The sequence below is a fragment of the Protopterus annectens genome, chromosome 14.part0 (assembly GCF_019279795.1).
Source record: "Protopterus annectens isolate FY-2018-M chromosome 14.part0, PAN1.0, whole genome shotgun sequence".
Lineage (NCBI taxonomy): Eukaryota > Metazoa > Chordata > Ceratodontiformes > Protopteridae > Protopterus > Protopterus annectens.
In genome coordinates this window covers 620,877,152-620,900,802 of record NC_056748.1, presented here as the reverse complement: position 1 = coordinate 620,900,802, position 23,651 = coordinate 620,877,152, and the positions used below count along the sequence as shown (strand labels likewise).

Here is a 23,651-nt window from a genome sequence, read left to right as displayed (position 1 = left end):
AGAAGAAATAGTTTCAAATACATAGTATGAATTAAATAATGGCAATGAAAGGAAATCATTAATGAGATATCTAATATAGGAGACATTACATTCTTGCAAGAGACTTGCCCGATAAAGCAATACAATATTTAAATAATTTAGGTTATGAAATGTTCTTTTAGCAAAAAGTATACATGAACTGCTATACTTAAAGAAAATGTACTGTAATGCTTAAGGTCACGGAATCCATTAATGATACCAAAATAATGTACACATGTATATAAATAAATGCAATGGCAAACTCTTCACACTAGCTATGTTATTTTTTTACTGGGTAACAGGACTAGATACATGACTGGTTAAAGATCACTTAAACTTACTACCAAGTCACTGGAAGGGTAGTTTAATTTTAACATGGGATTTTAACTGCATATACAATATAGATGATACAAGTGAACCAAGGTAAAAATACTAGCATCAGCTAAAACACTAAACAGATGGATCAGTAATAATAATTTAGTTCATTTAATAGTAAAAGCAGGACATAAGTCATTGTTCTTCACCCATTATTCATATGTACATGGGATACAAACTAGAACTGACAGGATTTATACCTAAAATGAATTGTTAAAATTATTCCTCGCCCCTTATCTGATCATAATGTACTAAGTGTTAATATATTAATGGATACAATGAGACTTCAGATGTATAGAATCCTAGTAAATTAAAAGAATTTAAGAGCTACCTTAAGGAACTAATCAAGAATATTAATATTTGAATGATGACAGTCAGGTTAGTAAAGTCATATTATGGTATTTCTTAAAATGCAAATTAAAGACAAAGGGAAGATGGGTTAGTAATAAAATAAGAGTGTGAGACAAAGAATTGTTAGAAATACAAGATAAGATATATCGAGTGAGGTTTGAGCACCCAACAAAGATATTAGGATAATTTGGAGTGACAAAATAATTCCTCCCTCATGGAAATTTTCTGTAATTTCACCTATACGTAAGCAAGGAAAACATAAGTTAGTTTCCTCATACAGACCTATTTTATTAGTAAATGTAGACTATAAAATATTTACTTCCACAAGATTAAGAGATATAGTTTTATTAATATGAATAAATAAATGTATGATAATACAAAAGGGTAGTAACTATCTTAGATCTAGCAAAAAAAATGAACAAAAAATTGGCCCTAATTAGCTTGGATATAGAGAGAGCTTTTGAGTTTGTAAATTGGAACTACTTGTTTAAAACTTTAGAATCGTTTGCATTTCCAAAACAATTTATTGGCATATTAAAAAGCTTGTATAGAGACTTCAAAGCAAAAAAATAAATAAATAATTGGATCTTAAATTTTTCACAGATGTCTTCTCTACTACTGGTATTAGTTATCAAATCCTTAGCTAACAGTATAACAAGCAATGAAAAAAATGATGCATTCTCAATTAATAAGGATTGCCAATCTAAAATACAGCTTTTTACTGATATTTTAATAAGAGATTTAAATTACTCAAAGAAATAGATGAGGAAATTAAAAAGTTTCAAGAAGTATAGCTGCTGAAATTTAATAGTAGTAAAACTTTAGTGTTAAATCAATCACTAAATAGTAAGTTTAAACAAATATAATTGGGAATGAAATTAACTAAAATATTTAGGAATACAATCTATCAAGATGTAAGATTATTAATAATTAAAAAAAATAATTGAAGATGCGTCACTTCATATTAAAAATGAAATTATTTTTTTTTTTACTTTAGAGGATAGGTTGGCACTTGTTAAAATATGACCAAAGATAATATATATTTTGCATTCAATAGCTGTAATACCCAACCCCCCCCCCCCCAAAAAATAAAGAAAATAAAAAAATGTTTTCATTCTTATGGTACCCTAAAAAGCCAAGAATTGCTTATGAATCATACAAGATTACGGGAGTACTAGCTTCCCGGATGGAGAATCTTATTCCTTTGCTGCAAATTTTAACTCAATTATACTATGGACAGACACAGTTTAGATGTTACTAAATTTGTATAAGTTTATCAAATATGATAAATTAGAAATATTTAACAATCCTTTCATCTAGTTAATAAAAACATACCTTAGAAGGAAATTAATTTCAATCTTTAGAATCTACATATATGAAATCAATTTTAAAACAGTTAAGAAATATGTTTTTATAACCAGATTATTATTAACATGGAAAATGTTGTGCTTTCTCATTGCACACACCTCTATATTTATAGAAACTCTGAACAATGTTAAAATGAATACACTAAAAAGAAATCAATTAGTATTGTGGTCTGATTGCTTTGAAACAGGAAAACCTAAGTTGTCAGAATATTTAATGAAAGATTATAGGTTGGATGAATCTGTTAATCAGTTAATATTACCCAATAGTAAAAAAATTAATTTGTAAGTAATGCGAGTGAAGAACAAAAATAGAAGTTATGTTCTTACCATAACGTTCCATGTTAGTTGTCTTCTTCTCGCCTTCTTCTTGCTGGATGGGTTCGGAGCCGACCTTGGCTCCGACTCGGCCACTCTAAAAGCTTGAGAGTTGGTTCCACCGGCTCGAGGCTCCCCTTATATCCCACAATGCTAGGCGAGAGTTACCTCAGATCTCGTTTGTAAGCTAACCCCAGCTTATAATAGTAACAGTATAACTGTAAACAGAGTCCACCTCTAACAACAGGAAGAAAGAAGGGTGACCTACATCCTGAACCAGGAAATATGCACAACAGCATATGTCTAAGAAAGAGGTGGTAGAAAGAGAGGTCACAATCACAACTCCTCTAGGTCTGTCCAGGCCAGGGGGAAGGAGGGTGGGGCCTAAGAAGAAGGCGAGAAGAAGACAACTAACATGGAACGTTATGGTAAGAACATAACTTCTATATGTTAAGTTGTCTATCTCGCCTTCATTCTTGCTGGATGGGACCGTCCCTAGCACCTTGTCCCGGGTGGCCTAATGGAACAGACTCCTGAGAACAGTGGAACCAAAGTTAGCTCTATGCCTAGAAGCTAAATCCAACTTATAATGAGAAATTAAAGTGTGAGGAGTAGCCCAAGTAGCCGCTGCACAAATGGTGTCAATAGGCAGTCTGTCTTGGAAGGCTAAAGAAGTAGCCAAAGCTCTGGTGGAATGGGCCTTAGGTTTATTAGGCAGCTTTTGGTGTCTAATTTCATATACAAGGGAAATCAAAGATGTTAGCCATCTGGATAATGATACCTTTGAAACTGAAAGTCCCTTTCTGCTTTCCGCATAGGAGACAAACAGCTGATCAGATTTTCTGAATTGTTTTGTTCTATCCAAGTAGTACCTCAATTGACGATGAACATCCAGGCAGTGTAATTTTTGTTCAGACCTATTGGAGTATTCTGGAAAAAAGACAGGTAGGTCAATGCTTTGATTTAGATTTGACGTCGAGACCACCTTAGGCAAAAAGGACGGGTTAGTTCGTAAGGATACTCTGTCCTTATGAAACAATAGATAAGGAGGACGACAGCTGAGTGCTTGAAGCTCTGAAACTCTTCTAGCTGATGTAATAGCTACCAGAAAAAGAATCTTCCATGACAGCAATTTTAAAGAACAGGAGACTGCAGGTTCGAAAGGGGGAAGAATCAAAGAAGCAAGAACTAAATTTAGGTCCCAAGGAGAAGGAGGATTTCTTATAGGAGGTCTGAGAAGAAAAACTCCTTTCAAAAAGGCTTTGCAAAGCTTGTGGGACATTAAGGCAGATTCAGAAATACCCACATGAAAGTTAGAAATAGCCGCCAATTGAACTTTAAGTGTAGAGGGAGATGAACCTGCATGGAAGAGTTCAGCTAGAAAATCAAGGACTAATTGGATGGAAGCAGTGAAAGGATCTATGTCCTTTCCTTGAGCCCAATATGTGAAGCGTTTCCACTTACTCAAATAAATCTTCCGAGTGGAAGATTTATGGGAAGCTATCAATATATCTCTAACAGAGTGAGATAATTGAGGAAGCCTGGCTAAGGTTGGAACTGGAGGAACCAAGCAGTGAGGTTCAGAGAGGGGAGGGCGATGAAACTGACCCGACTGATGGATCAAAAGATCTGGAACTAGGTCCAGATTCCACGGTCGCTCCAAAAGAAATCGATGTAGAAAGGGGAACCACACTTGTCGAGGCCAGTAAGGAGCAATGAGGATCAATGAGGCCTTCTGAGCGATAGCTTTCTGTATCACTTGAGAGATTAGTGGGAAGGGAGGAAATGCATACAGAAGTCCCCGGGGCCAAACTTGGACTAGAGCGTCTCTGCTGGGTTGGCCTGGTAACGGGAACAGAGTGAAATATTCTCTGCACTTGCTGTTTTGGGGAGTAGCAAAAAGATCGCAGCAAGGCTGACCCCACTTGAGAAAAATTTCTCTCACTACAGAGTCTTTCAGAGACCACTCGTGAGGCATGAGGATAGCTCTGCTCAACTTGTCCGCAATTTGATTGGACTTCCCGGGGATGTGCGTTGCTATCAGAAACCGCTGAGAAGAAATCACCCATTGCCACAGTCTGAGTGCTTCTCGACACAGGGGGTATGACCTGGTTCCACCTTGTTTGTTGATGTACCACACTACAGACATATTGTCTGTTTGGATTGCAATCGTTCCCAAGGGAAGAGAGTCTTGAAGGGCTTGCAACGCTAAAAGCACTGCTCTCATCTCCAGAACATTTATGTGCAAGTGGCATTCGTTTGGTTGCCATGTGCCCTGGACCGTCCTGCCCTGATAATGCCCCCACCCGATCAGGGAGGCATCCGTTGTCAGAGTAGCAACCGGAGGGTGGAACAAAGGGTCTTCCCAACAAGAGCTGAGGGAAGACATCCACCACATGAGATGATTTTTGCACGCTTGCGTGATCATAATGGTGTGAGACATTGGAAGTTGCTGGTATGACCATTGAGTAAAGAGCATCCATTGAAGGATCCGCATGTGGAATCTGGCTAATGGAAGCAGAGGTATGGCCGCTGCCATAATTCCCAACACTTTCAGAACTAACCTGGCTTTGATTCTGTTGTTGTTGAAAAGGAGTGAGACCAGTTTGTGAATGTCTGTTATTCTCTGATGTGTTAGTCTCGCAGACATGTTTACTGTATCTAGATTTGCGCCTATGTAGGTAATAGTACGACAAGGCGACAAAACAGACTTTTCGCAATTTATTGAAATACCCAGCTTTTGACAAATGCGAAAAGTGTAATCCCTGGCCATCAGAAGGAGATGCTTGGTGGGAGCTGTGAGGAGCCAGTCGTCCAAATATGGAAACACCTGGAATCCTTGTCGTCTCAGGTGAGAAGCTACCACTGCCATGCATTTGGTAAACACCTGGGGGGCAGTGGTGAGACCAAAGGGCAGGGCCCTGAACTGAAAATGACTGGTTCCCAGCCTGAAGCGGAGGAATCTTCTGGAGCGTCTGTTCATTTTATGTGATAGTACGCATCCTGAAGGTCTATAGAGCACATCCAGTTTCCTTTGCCCAAAAGGGGAAGGATGGATTGCAGCGTGACCATCCGAAATCTTGTTTTCTTGACTGATCTGTTCAAGATACTGAGATCCAAAATTGGTCTCCAGTCCCCTGTTTTCTTTGGAACTAAAAAGAACCTTGAGTAGATTCCGGATCCTTGCTGGTCTGCTGGAACTGGCTGAATTGCTCTTTTGCAAGCAGTTTTGAAATCTCCAAAACCGCTAGATCCCTTTGAGCGGGTGGAACATCTGGAAGGGATTTTTGACTGATTTGGAATGCTAAGAAAGGGGATAGAATAGCCTTGAAATGATGGACTGTACCCATTTGTCTTGAGTCAGGGATAGCCAGGCTTCTGGGTACAGTGACAATCTTCCCCGACTGCCTCGAAGATGGGCAGTCGGGCAACACCTCAGGGATGCTGAAAGGGCTTGTCAGGAAGGCTTCCCGATTGCCCTGGTTCTGCGGACCCCCTGCCCCTAGGGCGGCGTCTACCATTGTTATTCCGCCTCTGCCTCTGGCGGGAAACGACTCTGTCGTCAGGCGAAGTCCCTTGAGATTGTTTACGGAACCACATCTTTCCACCTTTCTGGCCTTTGGGGTAAGGCCTAGAAGGAGTAGAAAAACGGACTCCGACGGCAGAAAGGGTCTTGCCATCAGTTTCGCACCTAGTCAAGGTTTCTTTCACTTGAGGACCAAAGAGGATGATCCATCAAACGAGGAGTTAGTGAAAGACGCCTTGAAGGGGTCCATAAAATTGCATAGCCGCATCCAGGCATGCCTACGTAAGGCCACACCTGTCCCTGCGGCTCTGCTCGCTCCATCAGCCGCGTAAGAAAGAAGGCGCATGGAGGAGTTGGTTATGGAGTTAAGGGTAGCCAGCTGCGTGTTCATCTTATCTTGAAACCCGCAGCTGTAGGGTCCTTTAACATTTCACTCGCTTCCTTGATCAAGTCCCTTTGAAGACGAGTAAAATGGCACAGGTAGTTCAGCGAACGCATGGTAAATGTCGCTGACGAGAACATCCGCTTCCCGTACCTGTCCATGGACCTAGATTCCTTGTTAGGTGGATGGACAGGTACTGAAGGATCAGCTAGCTCCTTCTTAGTGGCAGCAGCTACCACCATAGCATCCACAGAAACTCCTTTTGTTAAGAACTGTTTGTCTGCTGGTGCCGTTATGAACTTGGAGGGTCTCCTGGGAGTGGGGTCCACTGAATCAGGAGCCGTCCATGCCTTCTTAGCAACCACCTGCATGAGGGGGTCAAGGGGGGGGGGACACCCAGGAGGTGGAAGGGCGAGAGCCAAACGCCTCAAGATACACAGATTCGTCCTCCGAAGGGTTGAGGGCTGGCCAATTTCCCTCTTTTTCAGGATCCCTAGAATGTCTCCAAATGAGACAACCTCAGAAGGGGGACGGGGAACCCTCAGAATCATCCAAATCTGTGTCTGGCGTGATGGACTCAGGTGAGTCAATGTGTTTCCTCTTACACTTCCTCTTCCGAGGGGCTCTTCTGCCAAATCAGGAGAGGCCTCGGAAGAGGATGAAATCCCACAGGGGTTCCTGAGGAGCTGGCTCTCTGCGGTCCGGGATGAGGGAGTGAGTCGACTTAACCTGAGGCACTGTAGAGGGAGGGGCGGAGCCGACTGTGGAGTAGAGCCAGGCTCTAACACACTCCGCATGACCTCGAATGTACCCCTGTCAGGCAGAGCCAGAGGTCCCCGCGAACCTTCCTCAGCACCGACAGTGATGGCTCCGAGGCCGATGTCGGAGCCGAACTCACCAGCGCCGAAGCACCGAGAGGGAGAGGGGGGTCGGACAAGGGTCCGATGCCACTCACCCCTCGGAGCCGACGAGGGAAGTCCGGCGCCGAGATTCTTCCAAGGAAGAAATCGGAGCCGGCACGGAGCCGAAGACAATTATCGGCTCCGACGCTATCACAGTCTCGGTTCCGACCCGGCTCCGAGCTCAAGAGAGTCAAAGGAGGAATATATTGATGGACCGGGGCAGGCATCGACTGATGAGTCGGGCTCTGAAGCATCTGGGCCAGTGCCTCGGACTTAAGAAGTCGACTCACTACCCTCTGAAGGTCATGATCCGACAGCCTCGATGACCTAGAGGAGTGAGATCTTTGGCTCCGTTCAGACAGCTGGGGAGATCCTGGAGCCGAATGAACGGAGCCAAGAGATGGTGACCTGGACCTCTTCCTAGTTGTCGGCTCCGAAGGTCTGGTCGGAGCCGACACGGAACTAATACCTCGGCTCCGGCCGAGCCGAGGAACCACAGAAACTGTGGACTGAGACTCATCGGCTCCAGCCGGAGCCGATGTAGGCAGAGGTTTAGAAACCTTAGGTCTCGGCTCAGTTGTCGGAGCCGAAGACCTAAATGCCTTAGAGGGCTTCCCTGTAGAAACAGAAAGGGAATCCTCTGGCTTGAGTAAGCCCCTTAAGATCAATTTATTTTTTCTTTCCTGCAGGACCCTGGGGCTGAAGCCATGGCACACAGCACAGGAGTCCTGCAGGTGCAAAGGTCCCAGACAGTAGACACAAGAAGTGTGAGCGTCTGTCAGAGACATTTTCTGACAGCACGCATCACACTTCTTGAATCCGGAGACCTTTGCTTCCTTAGACATTTTTAAAGGTGTAATCAAACACACACACAAACACACTAATTACACCCTGTCAAGTTTAAATTATAATAAAACCACTAACTAGGTTTAAAAAATAAGAAATAATACACACACTCCACTAGAGAAAGAGAAAAGGCCTGTAGGCCCAAGGGAAGAACCTAAAGTTCTTGAGGGAAAAAAAATGGGAATTTTTTAGAAGGGGATAAAAAATTCTCTAAACTAAGGGAAATAATTAAAAATATTAAAATTAAAGGGGTTTTAATAGACTAAATTACACAAGAAAAAGTCACTTACCAAGAACCGGTAGAAAACCAACCTCGATAGCTGTAGCGGCAAACGAGATCTGAGGTAACTCTCGCCTAGCATTGTGGGATATAAGGGGAGCCTCGAGCCGGTGGAACCAACTCTCGAGCTTTTAGAGTGGCCGAGTCGGAGCCGAGGTCGGCTCCGAACCCATCCAGCAAGAATGAAGGCGAGATAGACAACTTAACATCACTATTTTCCTATTATATCAGTAAACTGACCTATAAAGGATGTTTACCCAAGTCGTATAAGTTAATTATAAATAATACTTCTGATGCAAAATTATGCAACTTTTTAGAAAGTGGTGGCTTGAATGAGTTGATGGCAAGAAGAAAAATGCTACTTAAATCAGTTAGTTAAACTTCAACTTTATATTGAAACTTTTTTTTCTATGGAAATATATAGACAATGTTTGTTACTCTGTATGAAATCCCTTAAGTTTATTAAAATGATTCCTTCAGTTTGCTGGAAATGTAATAAAGGTGTAAAAGCTGATTGGGCACATAGGTTCATGGACTGTGAAAAAACAGACATATACTGGGAAGAGATCAAGTATGTTTTGTAAGGGGTTATAGTCTGATAATTGTTCTTTTAACTAGGGGAATACTACTAACAAATGTTCCCTTCATTTATCTGTAAAAGCCAAACAGAAAATGTTTTGGAGTCTTCTGGCAGTAGTTAGAAATGTTACTACAAAAAAATGGAAATCAAACTCAGTTCCAACGTTCAAAGAACTTTTAAATTTTACAATGCTATGCAAAGTGAAAAAGAAATGATTAGCATATGATCTATAAATCATATTAAGACTTTAAGTTGTTGGGATAGCCTTGAAATGCTGCTACTGAAATACCAAGCCTTTAATGTGAACTGTACAAGATTACCTGATGATTCAATGTATTCCTAGCACTATATAGCAGTATGTGATACAGGACTTCTTCCCTTCTGTGTATATACTATATACATGTTAAATTTAAAAAATTCTTAAAAAAAAGAGGAGGGTGGGAACTCTACTGCCTGTTGATGCCTTTTTCAATAACTCTCAGAATTCAAGTGTCTAAACGTAACTGGTGCATCAGAATTGGAGACCTAGACTTTGGGAAAGCTGGAATGTTAGGGTTGGGGGGGCATGGCAGGGCATATAGTCAGTCTGCTTTCTTTAGATTGTTCTTGGTTTAGGGAAGACCCTTCCCTTCTTTTTTTGAACTTCACCATCACTGCTTTATTTTGCTCTAAATATTACCTGTTTACATGTGCCTTGTTGGAACTGTTTAGTCTGTTTTCTACAAAAAGAACCTAAAATGGAAGGAAAATATGCATCATACTTTGACATGGAGGGTTAAATAATCTGGGTAGCCCACTGAATAACTTTCCTCCTTCATCAAATATTTTAAGAGCTTCAGCAGAGGAAGGGCCAAATAATACTTCTTTATCCAGGGAAGCATTCAGAAGCTCAGCTTTGACATCTTCAGGTAAATTCTAAGAACATAACTAGACAAATCTTTTCATCACTGACCCAGAAGCATCAGCAGTGTTATAAGGGCATTCCAGAGTGTTTCATTATCTTAAGACAGAAAATATTACAATTCTAGGATGACATAATCCCTGCAGAAAGGTCAGCAATTAACTCTCTCATATTGTCAAAGAAAGTCAGCAGAAACTAAGACATAAAAGCCTGACAATTTGTTTATTTTGAATGTTAAGGTGGAAGTAGTATAAACATTTTTTCCAAACCTATCAAAGATTTTCCCGTCTTTGTCTGAAAGAACAAGGTTAGTGGCCACAAGGTGCTTTGCAGAAGATGTTTTTTGTAGAGAAATTACTGCTGGGACCGATCTAGTATTTGAAAAAACAAATGTGTGGATCTGGTGAACCTTATAATAAATTTATCAGACTTTCTGGGGGAATGTGGCTGACTGTCAGGCAAACTGCTAGCTGCAAGAAAAGCATCCAAAGGCTGGCAAAACAGCAGGAATAAGCTACAGGTAGAGGAAACAGCAAATCATAATATCTTTTACTGGTACTCCGGTATTTCTTTTTGGTCCCAGCGAAATAACTCCTCAATTCTGGTAATAAAAATCAGAAACACAACTCTTCATGTGGAGAATATGAAGAAATTATTGTACTGCAGCTGCTTAACTCCCTCGGTGAGGATTTGCCCCTTTAACCCAGGACACATTCTAGGGTCAACTAAGTCTCCTGCCCCTCAGCAAGTCTCGGGCAAACAAGGACACATCCTGCTAGAGTGCCAGACTCCCTTGGTCCTGACCAATAAACAGGGAATCAATCTGTGTAGGTGCTCAACCACCACTTTAATTTGGGAACAGCTTGGCTAAAGATAGTTCTGCTAAGCATTCCACTGTTAGAATTGTTTACTAGCGACCCTCAGCCAGGAGTAGCAGCTGCACACCTCTCCCTACCTTATACTTTCCCCTTAAACGGAGCAGTTTCTACTAAGACTGTAAAAATTGTTGTTGGACCAGATACTGATTATTACAATAACAATAAAACAGGACCAAAGTAGCAGTTACCCTAGCTATTCCTTGGGCTTCAAAATTCAACCTTAACATCTTTTGCTCCTCTGTGTGGTATAGGCCCTAGCTCTGCTTCTCTAAAACACACAGAACAACAAATGTGAATAAAAATGATACCTGTCTGCAGGAATCGCCAATTGTTTTTTCTTTCCCCTCTCACATCTTGGCCTGGGGCAAAAATGTTCCCCTCCCATTGGCTACCCTCCCCCTTCCAGCTTTTTGCCCATTACTGGCCGACCCAAGGTATCTAGGGTTGCCACCTTTTTAAATGCCCAAAGTGGGACATTTTTGGTACAAACATCAGATTTTGCAGGCCAAAACATACTCACGGCCAGTACAAAGGACAGAACTTCCCTTTTTTGCTTAAATAAAAGGTTATTCTTGTAGCATTTTAGTTGCTTATTCTGTTTCTTATAACATTTAGGTGTTTCAGATGCAGAATAACTGTTTTATGCAACTATCGCATAAAATATAGGAACTAATTTTGTCCTAAAATCTCAGGACAATTCCCATTTTTACACTTTTTTAGCAGGACACAACTGCCCAAAGAGGGACTGTCCCTCGCAAGGTGGGACAGGTGGTAACCCTAAAGGTATCAAAAGCTCCAGGCGCCATTTTTCATTCCCACTGCAGCTGCTCAATTCCTTCGGCGAGGTTTCGCCCCTTGTAAGTGTAAAAGTTATTACTAATGAAATAGTGGCATATGTCTTATGTATGTAGATATTTTTTTAATTGCCTGCATCTGGACTCTGTTAAGCATTATCAGGTTGCTAGCAATGTTAATGTGTTTCTATGTGTAGATGCAGCTGTAGCATCTCAGAACACTATATTTGTTGTTAGCGGTGTTCTGCAACACTACTTGTTTTTAGTAAGCAAAGTGAATGCCTTGCTACTGTGTAGATATAATGTTCTAACTATTGCAATAGTTAATATGTTTGTACTAAGCCACTATAACACTATACACACTGTGCAGATATTTTGCACTAAACTTCTGCCACTGTAATTTTTCTGTGTCCTACATTTCTCTTACTCACTACACACACCTGCACGTCTGCCAGATCACACACGTATTCACTTTATATGGTGGCTTAGTCTGTATCATTCTTTACAGTGGGCCTAGTCTGATTCAGTAGTGTTAGTGCTTTGTATGCTTAGTATCCAAGAGAATTACATTTTACTTAGCCTTTAGGTATTCTGAGCATGTAATATGCCTGCTAGCCACCATATTTAAAGGCACACGCACATAGATGTGATAAGCAAAGTGTGGATATGCATGTTGTTTGCCAAGCGAATCCATCTATGCAGCTTTTTTGTTGGCTTTGGCCGTTACACTGCCTATAGCTTGATAACTGACTGTTAGTAGGACAATGGGCTCCGTGTGCAGTATGAGTAAGATCTAGAGTACCTCTGTGATTAAAAGGTCCCCTTCTCCTGCACGCAAACCAAATTTCCCTCCCTCCCACAATCACACTTCTCCTATCTGTCCTTGGATGGCACGCATTTAGCTCTAGACTGTATTTCCTTTCCTCCATCACCTTCCTATCATGCAAATCCCTACTGTATTAACTCATACCTGTTTATATCACTTATAACTGATGTCTTTTTTCCAATGTCTCTCTGCATGCTATATCTAAAACTTACTTCTCCTTTACCATTTTTAGTAACCCAGGACACATTTCAGGGTCAACTGAGTCTCCTGCCCCTCAGCAAGTCTTGGGCAAACAAGGACACATCCTGCTACAGTGCTGGACTCCCTCGGTCCTGACCAATAAACAAGGACTGAGTCTTTGTAGGTGTTCAACCACCACTTAAATTTTGGTTAATTTGGGAACAGCTTGGCTAAAGATAGTTTTGCTAAGCATCTCACTGTTAGAATTGTTTACTGGAAACCCTCAGCCAAGAGCAGCAGCTGCACACCTTTCCCTACCTTATACTTCCCCCTTAAACTGAGCGGTTTCTACTAGGAAGACTGTAAAAGTTGTTGGACAAGATACCGATTACTACAATAATGGTAAAACAGGAGCAAAGTAGCAGTTAACCTAGCTATTCCTTGGGCTTTTAAATTCAACCTTAACATCTTTTGCTCCTCTGTGTGGTATAGACCCTATCTCTACTTTTCTAAAACACACAGAATAACAAGGAATGTGAATAAAATGGATACCTGTTTGCAGGAATTAGTGATTGTTTTTTCTTTCCCTTGCACATCTCGGCCTGCGATAGCCCCACTCCGTTCGTCCGTGCTATACACGAGCTCACTCCGCTACCCCTACCACATTCCCATCCACCCCCAGTTCAATTACATCTATTCTCACCCTAACGCAACCCCTCACATTCACCCTCAGTCAATCACCAGCCTTTCATTAATCAGAATGCCACTTACAATTAAATTAACACCATTCCGTCTCCTATTACCCCTCATCCTCCTACTACAGCTTACCCCATTACAAATTAATAACATCTACCACAAACTCACAGTCACAACCTCCACTGACACCATACCTCTCTCACCACCTTCTCTAACATTTCTGGTAACCTATACACTACACAGGATATTCTCAGTTTTAAAGTAAAAATCCTGCCATTAAATGACCGAACTAACAAAGCATAAAACTTACCTCCACCAAGACAAAGAAAAAAGAACCCACTATGATCCTACTTAAATACTCCAAACTATCATTAAGCGGAGATATCCATCACAATGCAGGTCCCCTCTCCTCATCTCACAAGCTACCTAGCCCCTAGAAATCTCTAAACCTAACTACAATTAACCTACAAAGTATTTGAAACAAAATCCCGACTTCTAAGCCTGGATAACACATAACCCCAACCTTATTGCAACCACAGAAACATGGCTAAAACCATACATTAAAACCTCAGAATTCCTTCTTCTTGGCTTTACATGCCTCCGCTCAGATAGGCCACACAAAAAAGGTGGAGGGGTAGCACTGATTTACCCCCAACTCCTTCAACATAGTCCCATACAACTCAACCATACCAAACTTCTCCACCACAGAAATCTTAACGTTCCTAAAACGTAATGACAACAAAAACCTCTGCATCACTGTCCTCTACATTCCCCCTGGCAACAATATTCCCATACTAGAGGAAATCTTAGCTTGGACATCAAACATAACTTCAGAAACAATAATTCTTGGAGACATTAATATTAAATGGTTAGATGTCTCCCAGCAACACTCCCCAACAAACAGCAACCTATATAACTACAGCCAGCTAATCACTGATATTACCAGACCTAACAGAAACAATAGCAGTGGGACAATCCAAGATTGAATCATGGTCTCAGACCCCAATAAAATATCCAGCACAGGAACCCTCCCAAACAGTATCAGCGACCACTTACCTGCCTATATAATTCATAAAACCACATCACCATTAAACAGACATCAATATAGAAACACCAGAGACTTATCACATTTTTGTCCCACTACCTTTAACAACTCTTTAAAAAGCATTAACTGGGATCCCTTAAAACTACTTCTTGATGACTCCTTAACATCTTAAACAATTTTGCTCCCCCACCAGCTAAAACGCATAAAAGTTAGGCATGCCCCATGGCTGACAAGAGCAACCATACAAAGCATGGCTTCTACAGACAAAGCCTGGAAGCTTTGGCATAAGCACAAAAATCCTTCTGACCATATAACCTACAGATACCTTCGCAAACAAGTAAATCACCTAGTTAAGGACAAAAAAAAAACTACTACCATAATCTACAAAACAAAAACAACCCAAAACAATTCTGGAGCTCAATCAACAACCTTTCTCCTGGATCAAACAATAACCCCTGCCCAAATCCAAAAAAAAAAAACGAAATAGTGACAATCTTCAACACACATTTCATAGACAACACAGCTAATCTTACCACCAATTTCCCTCATAACCAGCCTAAACCATCAGAGCCCCCATCTACAAATACCTCCTTTCCCCACTCATAACTTCTCTCAAGCACCTATCCCTACTGCCACAGTAAAGAAACTACTACTAAAACCTTGTACTACTGCCCCTGACAACCTGCCCCCAGAATTCCTTTAAACAGCTGCAAACTGCATTGCCTATCCTGTCAGCTTACTTCTTAACAGGTCCATTAAAGAGTCTTATGTTCCCTCCATTGGAAAAAGGCATTCATTCTCCCAATGCACATAGGGGGTAGCACAGACATCACCAACTTTAGACCCATCACCATTTTTTCTCTCATCTCAATCACAACCAACTCCAAAATGCTTTACTCCGCAATAACCTATCACCAACCCATCATGGTTTTAGACCTGGACATAGTACCACTACAGCTCTCATATCTTTCTGTGACTGTCAATCAGGCTAGAGACACCGGGAAACTTGTCTCCTTTCTATTTTTTTCACATTTCCAAAGCCTTTGATACCATCTCCCATTATCTTCTTCTTATAAAACTGTCCAACTTAGGAATCTCTCCTTCCACCCTACACTGGTTCACTAACTACCTCACAGACAGGCAACAAGCCACTAAATGGTTACACTCTCTCTTCTTTCCTCAACACCACCAATGGATTACCCCAAGGATCCATCTTAGGGCCTCTGCTCTTCAGCATTTTTAACAATGACTTCTACACTACTATAACCCATGGTACAGTCATCCAATACGCAGATGACTCCTCTGTCATCTGCACTGCTAATTTTTCACCCACTCTCCTGAAACTTACCCAGTCAGCTCTTACCTCCACCAAAATATGGATGGCTAACAACCACCTTGGCTTAAACCCTAAGAAAACCAAATTAATGATATTTACCCCCTAAGAAGTTCACTATTATAAACCAAGACTCTTTTACTGTTCTCTCCCAAGATAACACTACCACTGAGGTAGTCACACATACTAAACTGCTAGGGGTCACTACAGATGAACACCTAACCTTCGACTTGCAAATGCACAGCAACATTAAGAAAACACACCAAAAACTAGGTATGCTATACCACCACAAAACTTTCCTAAATTACCCCTCAAAACTATTCATTGCCTCCTCCATCTTGCTCCCATCACTTTTCTATGGTGCTCCTCTCTTCACCAACATACAGGCCAGTCAAATTCAAACTAGACTCATGCTATAAACAGATGACATTTCTCTCACCACTGTACCTCTCTGAGACTACTAAACTGGTTGGAACTTACTCATCATCTTACATACATACAACTAACAACTGCCCACAAACATTCAGACCATCTACCTGTCCTTCCCTTTCTTCTCTATTCACCTTATACCACCCTAACAAACAACTCCGCTCTGAAAGTCAAATGTTTTTACAAGTAGCAAAACCTAACCTTTCCGCTGGTCAAATGCTCAACTCCATTTCCACTACCAGACTATGGAACTGTCGCCCTCCCCAGCTCAGATCCATTAGTAATGCTTCCTTCTTCAAAAAGTCTTTGAGACAACATCTCTCCTCCAAATGGCTTTGCTCATGTGCTAGGTCGTCACAACCTATAACCTGATCTCATCTCTCTCCTGCTATTCCATCCCTTTAGTAAAAAAAAGGTAACGTTTGCCTGCACTAAAATATAATGTGAAACAACTACTTGTAGTATTCTATTCTGTTGCTGTTTACTATTCAAATGTATGCATTGTTTGAAATCATTGTTCTTAATGTTTTCTATTCTAATGTATGTATTATTCATTGTGGAGCTTTTCTCCCCAGGCCTCCACTGAAAATTGGTACCTTTTGGACCTTCCCGGTAAACAAATACAAATAAATAAATAAATAAATTATTATCAGAGTCCCTATTCTGTGTGGTAGGAACCTGAGAAACAGTCCTGTTGATCAGACTGAGAATCAGAATCTGAGAAAGAAGAAAATCTTTTTCTTTTTTTAAATGCAGGAAGACTATGAATGTAAAAACTGAAAGCCTTTAAACAACTGTTCAGCAAAACTCAATCCTCCTTGTAGGTGATGGGGACAAAGAAAAACGGCACCCTGAAAAACTTTCAGTTATGTACTTACCATAACGATAGATGTATGTGATCCATCTCGCCTACATTCATAACTGATGGGTTCGGAGCCGTGAATCGGCTCCGACTCGGCCGATACACTAGCACGAAGTCTCTCATTGGCTAGGCCAACCCCCTTATCCCAGGGTGCACCACGCCCAAACCCCCAGATCTTGTTTGCCCCACAACTCACTCACATGAGCCACTCCAACTGTACAATAGTATTTCCTCCATATCCAACATGTAGGGGGAAGGAGGGCGGGTACGTACGAATGTAGGCGAGATGGATAACATACATCTATCGTTATGGTAAGTACATAACTAAAAGATGTAATGCGATCCTATCTCGCCTACATTCATAACTGATGGGACAGCGTCCCTAGCACCTAGATCCTGGGAAGCTCACTGGAAAACACTCCTGAGCACTGTGGAACCAAAGGACGCCCAACCTCTAGAGGCCACGTCCAGTTTGTAATGAGAAATAAAAGTATGTGGAGAAGCCCAAGTGGCCGCTGCACATATCTCATCCACCGACAGTCTGGCGTGGAAGGCCACTGAAGTAGCCATAGCCCTAGTAGAATGCGCTCTAACTGGAAATGGAAGGTCCCTTCCTGTTGATGCATAAATAAATGAAACACAATCCCTAATCCAACTAGCAATAGTGGTCTTAGTTACTGCTTTGCCAATCCTGTTATCTGCAAAGGCCACAAACAACTGGTCTGATTTCCTCTGCTGCTGTGTCCTATCCAAGTAAAACCTCAGTTGTCTACGCACATTCAACTGATGAAGTCTGTATTCTGCCTTGTTGGAAAATTTTGATAAGAAAACTGGTAGCTCTATAGATTGCTGCAGACAAAGAGCAGAAGAAACTTTCGGAAGAAATGACGGGTTTAGTCTTAGAGATACTCTATCTTTGTGAAAGATCAGATAAGGGGGCTTAACAGAGAGGGCTTGAAGCTCCGAAACTCTTCTGGCTGAAGTAATAGCTACCAAGAAGGCAGTCTTCCAAGATAAGAACTTTTGCTCACAAGTGGCCGCTCAAGGGATGAGACGTCAAGGCTCCTAAAACTACATTCAAATCCCATGGCAAAACAGGTTGCGACACCGGGGGGCGAAGCAACCAAGCTCCCTTAAGAAAGGCCTTACACAACTTATGACACATGAGTGAGGGCTCAAAGGCAACATGATAATTAGAAATCGCTGCCAATTGGACTTTAAGCGTGGAGACAGCGGAACCCTGTCTAGAAAGAGTTGCCAAAAAATCTAATACTGCGGACACCGGGGCTGTCGGGGGGTCAAGGTTGTGCTGCTGGGCCCAAATGGCAAACATTTTCCATTTATTAGACTATATCTCCTTAGTGGAAGCTCTGTGAGAGGAAGACAGAATCCGGACCACCTCAGGAGAAATGATATGCTGTCTGACTAAGGTCGGAAGTGGAGCAGCCAAGCCGTTAGCTTGAGAGTTCACAGTGATGGATGGGCCTGACCTGACTGAAGAGTCAGGAAGTCTGGAACTGGGTCCAGAATCCAAGGATCCTTCACTGCATACTTCCGAAGGAAAGGAAACCAAACTTGGCGGGGCCACTGTGGTGCGATCAAAATCATGTTGCTTCCCAAGCAGATCGCCTTCTGAATCACCTTTGACAGTAGTGGGACCAGAGGGAAGGCATAGAGCAGACCGGAGGGCCAATTGTGGACTAGAGCGTCCCTGGGTGACCCCCCCCGGGGGGGGGAATCAGGGAGAAGAAATTGCTGCACTTCGCGTTCCAGGGGCTGGCAAAAAGGTTGCAACAGGGAAACCCCCACTTGGAGAAGATCCGAGCCGCTACTCTGTCGTTCAGGGACCACTTGTGAGGCATCAGAATAACTCTGCTCAGCCTGTCTGCTATCACACTGGACTTCCCCGGAATGTGCGTTGTCACTAGAAATCTCTGGGAAGCGATCGCACAGTTCCAAACTCTCATGGCTTCTCTGCAAAGAGGATAAGACCTGGTTCCTCCCTGCTTGTTCAGGTACCATACTACCGCCATACTGTCTGAGAAGATTGCGATGGTACCCTTGGGAAGAGAGCTGTGAAGTGCCTGCAACGCTAGAAGCACTGCCCTCATCTCCGGGACATTGATGTGTAAGTGGGTTTCGTGATCCTGCCACGTGCCTTGAACCGTCCTGTCCAGATAATGCCCCCCCCCACCCTATCTGGGAGGCGTCCGTGGTCACTGTGGCAATGGGGGAGGGGGGGCAGAAGAGTCGCCCCTGGTTCAAGTTGGAGGAGAGGAGCCACCAACGAAAATCTCGCCGGCAGGTATCCGTAATGAGAATCGGGTAGGACAAGGACAGATCTTGGTACGACCACTGGGTCGACAGGAGCCATTGGAGAATTCTCATGTGCAATCTTGCCAGAGGGACCAGAAGAATGGCAGCCGCCATTGACCCCAAAAGCTGAAGGACCATCCTGGCTGGGGCTTTGCTTCGGGGTAGTAAGGCTAGGACTTGATTCTGTAGTATCTTTATCCTCTCTGTTGGAAGGAATGCTCGCATCTCGACAGAGTCTAACTCTGCGCCTATAAAGGCAACACGCTGTGATGGCAGCAATACAAACTTTTCCCAGTTGAATGTAATTCCTAATAGATGTCTCAATTCAATGGTAGCACTCACGGCTTGAATAAGAAGATGCCTGGTGGAGACAGTGAGGAGCCAGTCGTCTAGATACGGAAACACCTGGAATCCCAGACGTCTCAGGTGAGCCGTCATCACTGCCAGACATTTGGTAAACACCCTGGGGGCTGTGGTGAGACCAAAGGGCAGGGCTCGGAACTGGAAGTGACTGGCTCCTAGGCGGAAGCGTAAATGTATCCTGGACGCCCTGTTTATCTTGATGTGATAATAGGCGTCCTTGAGATCGATGGAGCACATCCATACTCCTTTTTCCTGCAATGGGAAAATGGATTGCAACGTGACCATCCGGAACTTGGACTTTTTTACAAAGCGGTTTAGGTGGCTGAGGTCCAGAATGGGTCTCAAGTCCCCTGTTCTTTTTGGCACCAAAAATAACTGAGTAAGTTCCTAATCTGGTCGGGTCTGCGGGGACTGGCTGGATGACTCCCTTTCCGAGCAGCTTTGCGACCTCTATGGCTGCTTGATCCCGTTGACTGGGTGGCATGTCCGGGATTTTCCTTGACAGTGGATGGAATGGTGTAACCTCCGGAGATGATACGAAGCACCCACTGATCCTGAGTGATGGAACCCCAGGCCCTTGGATGCTCCGAAAATTGACCTCCGACTGGCTCTGGAGACGCACAGTCGGGCAGTCCCTCAGGGACGGTGGAAGGAGGAACCACGAAAGGATTCGCAGTCTCCTGTGTTGCGGGGGCCTCCGCCGCCTCTAGGGTGACGTCTTCCAGAATAATTCCCTCCTCCTCTGCCTCTGGAAGGGGGGGTCACTCTGATGGGCAGGGAAAGACTTTTGGGACTTTCTGAACCACATCTTTCCTCCCCCTCTGCGACTTGGGATAAGGTCTCGAAGGGAGAGAAAAACGGGCCCCAACGGCAGACAAAGTCTTACCCTCCTGCTCGCATCTAGTGAGTGTGTCTTTCACCTTGGGTCCAAAGAGAGGACTTGTCGAATGGAGCGTCTGTGAAAGAAGACTTGAAAGCCTCCGCAAAGTGACACAAGCGCATCCAGGCTTGCCTCCTAAGGGCTACGCCCGAACTCGTTGCCCTACTCGCCCCTTCGGCTGCATACGATATGAGCCTCATGGGGGAGTTAACAATCGATGAAAGGGTAGACAGCTGGGCATTGACAGACTGCGTCAACGCCTCAGGCACGTTACCTGACAGGGTATCTCCCAACTCCTTTATGAGATCCCTTTGGAGCCTCGTAAAATGACACAAATAATTCAGCAACCACAGGGTAAAGGTCGCTGAAGTCAGGGTACGCTTCTGTACCTATCCATGCTCCTAGACTCCTTGTTAGGAGGATGGATAGACGTAGATGCTTCTGCCACATCCTGCTAGGTGGCAGACGCCACCACCATAGCATCCACTGGGACTCCCTTGGTTAGAAACTCCTTGCCAGGGGGTGCGGATAAAAATTTGTGGGGCGAGAAGGAACTGGCTCCACAGAGTCAGGGTGCTCCCACACCCTTCGACAAATAAGGTCCAGTAATTCATCGAAGGGTGGAGACACCCAGGACGTTGAGGGTTGGGCTCTGAAGGCCTTGAGGAAGACAGACTCCTCCACGGAAGGGGTTTTGGAAGGCCAGTCGCCCCTCTGTCTCAAGATCTCCAGGACATCGGTGAACTAGACATCGTCAGAGGACGACTTCGGGGACCCTTCCACATCATCAAGGTCGGTGTCCGAGGTGACAGACTCATCTAAGGAGTCTATGTCCTTCCTCTTGCACAACTTTTTCCTGGGGGGCTCTTCAGGCAAAGACTCTGAAGGCTCCTTGGAAAAAGGGGGACCACACATGGAGGAATCCTCAGGCCTTGGAGCCGTGCTGTCCGAAGACAAGAGGGCACCAGAAGCTCTAGTCTCCGCGTCTAGGGAAGGAGTCGCAGATTCCGGTGAAGTCACTAGAGATTTGTCTAGCGCATTCCTCATAGCCTCGAAGGCGGGTCCACCAGAATCTGAAGAAAGGCCCACCTGCGAGACCATGACCGGTGTCGGGGTCCCCCCTAGCCGAGGCGCCAAGGGGGAGACTCGGTGCCGAAACCAGAAGTCCCGAGAAATCCCCCTCGGGCTTGGCCGAAGACACCCGAGAACCGAAACACTTGGATGGAACCGAAAAGGTTGGAGCTGAAGACGGCGCCGACAGACTAACAGTGGGTCTCGGAACCGACTCAGGAGCCTCACCAGACTCCTCGAACCCAGTCTCCGACGACACCAGGGTTGCTGGAGGAGGAAGAAACGGAATCGAAATGGTTGGCTCCGGCCGTTGGGCTGGAACTGAAAATAATTTAGATAAGACAGGTGACTGGAGGAGCCCCTGGACCACCCTAAATCCGAATCTGAAAGCCTGGAGAACCTGGAGGAAACAGACGGGGGGTGAGAAACTCTTTGAACTGGCTCCGAGGCAATGCTGGAATGTCGACTCCTAATCGGTTCCAGAAGGATCGGAGCGAGGAAGACTCTATTAGCACCGAGACCTCCTTCGGCACCGACGGTTCAGGAGCCGAAGAAACCGACCCTGGAGCCGAAACACTCACCTGCGGCTCCGAGACCAATGGAGCTGAGGAAACCTCAGATTGGAATTCTCTATCCTGCGGCTCCGAGACCAATGCAGCTGAGGAAGGAGTCCAAGACTTAGATATTCTCTCCTGTGGCTCCGAGACCATTGAAGCCGAGGAAGAAGACCCAGACATAGATCCTCTATCCTGCGGCTCAGAGATCAGTGGAGCCAATGAAGAGGACAAAGACTTAGTTCTTTTTTCCTGCGGCTCCGACGGACTTGTCGGAGACGAAGACTTCTTTTTCTTCGATTTCGAAGAGGGAGAAGAAGATGAAGCTTCCTCAAAGGCTAGTTTTAATAAACCTTTCAAGATCAACTTATTTTTCCTCTCCTGTAGTACACGAGAGGAAAAGGCATGGCAAACACTGCAAGATTCGTGCAAGTGTTTAGCGCCAAAGCAATAAACGCAGATGGCATGGCCATCTGTTAACATTTTGTAGCCACATTTCGAACATTTTTTAAAGCCTGACGGCTTATGCTCTTTTTCTTTGCCAGACATGACCCACAAAGCACTCGAAACACAAGGAAGGGAAGGGAGGGAAGAGCTCTAACTAAAACGCTCGACAAGAAATAGGGCAAAGGCCCTCTAACTCAAATGGGCCTAGCCTGCCAAACAGAAGGAATCACACAACACCAAAAACAAACACAGCCAATCACAAGGTAGTACAGATGAAGATAGCTATTAAAATAGCTGTTTGGTTATAAAATATTTAAGCTAAGAGCAAAAACGACCCAAAAAGGCCAAAAAAGAAGGGTACTTAGCCACAGCCAAGTCAAGACCACGTCGTTACTTCAGAAGCGGCAAACGAGATCTTGGAGTTTGGGCGTGATGCATCCTGGGATAAGGGGGTTGGGCCCAGCCAATGAGAGACTTTGTGCTAGTGTATCGGCCGAGTTGGAGCCAATTCTCGGCTCTGAGCCCATCAGTTATGAATGTAGGAGAAATAGGATCACATTACATCAGTCTTTCCTCCAGGAATCAATCTCCTCAGAGCACCCCCCATGGCAACCTCCTTATATGCTAAGTGTGGTTCTCCCCTGCCTGAACTGAGCAGCCATAGAGGATATGCCTGCCTCATGGTCAACGGCTTCTCAAAGATCTCACTAAAGGGACAAAGAAAAACCGAGAGGTCCAACGAAATTGATATGGTCACAGCACAGTCAACCCATTGACAGTAGAGTCAAAGTCAGAATTGGACAGAAATATTCTCTACACCTGTTTTCTTCTTGTGGATCACGGAGGGAACAACAGAGGATCTGGGAATTATGTCCATGTTTCTTCTGAAAAAAAGTGTCTGACGAGGGTATAGCTAAGCCTTAGAATAGAGCTCCTCTCTCCCGACTTAAAGTTTAAGGGCTGGAGTAAATGTTTTATAGACTAACACTATTCTCCAACTTTTGTCAATTTTTTTTTGCTTAGAGTAATCTTTTCATGACAAAAAATGGTAACAGTGGAAGGTATTCTATAATGGGGTATTTATCTGCCCAGCTTTGGAAACTGCCAGCTGCCTATTACTCCCTCACATCCAGT

The 23,651-nt window shown here is 43.7% G+C and overlaps 1 protein-coding gene across 4 annotated transcripts in view; it reads right to left on the bottom strand.

Moving 5' to 3' along the window:
• HERC4 (HECT and RLD domain containing E3 ubiquitin protein ligase 4) overlaps positions 1 to 23,651 on the bottom strand; it is a 3,175,640-nt gene that overhangs the window by 1,171,295 nt on the left and 1,980,694 nt on the right. The window lies entirely within an intron of this gene.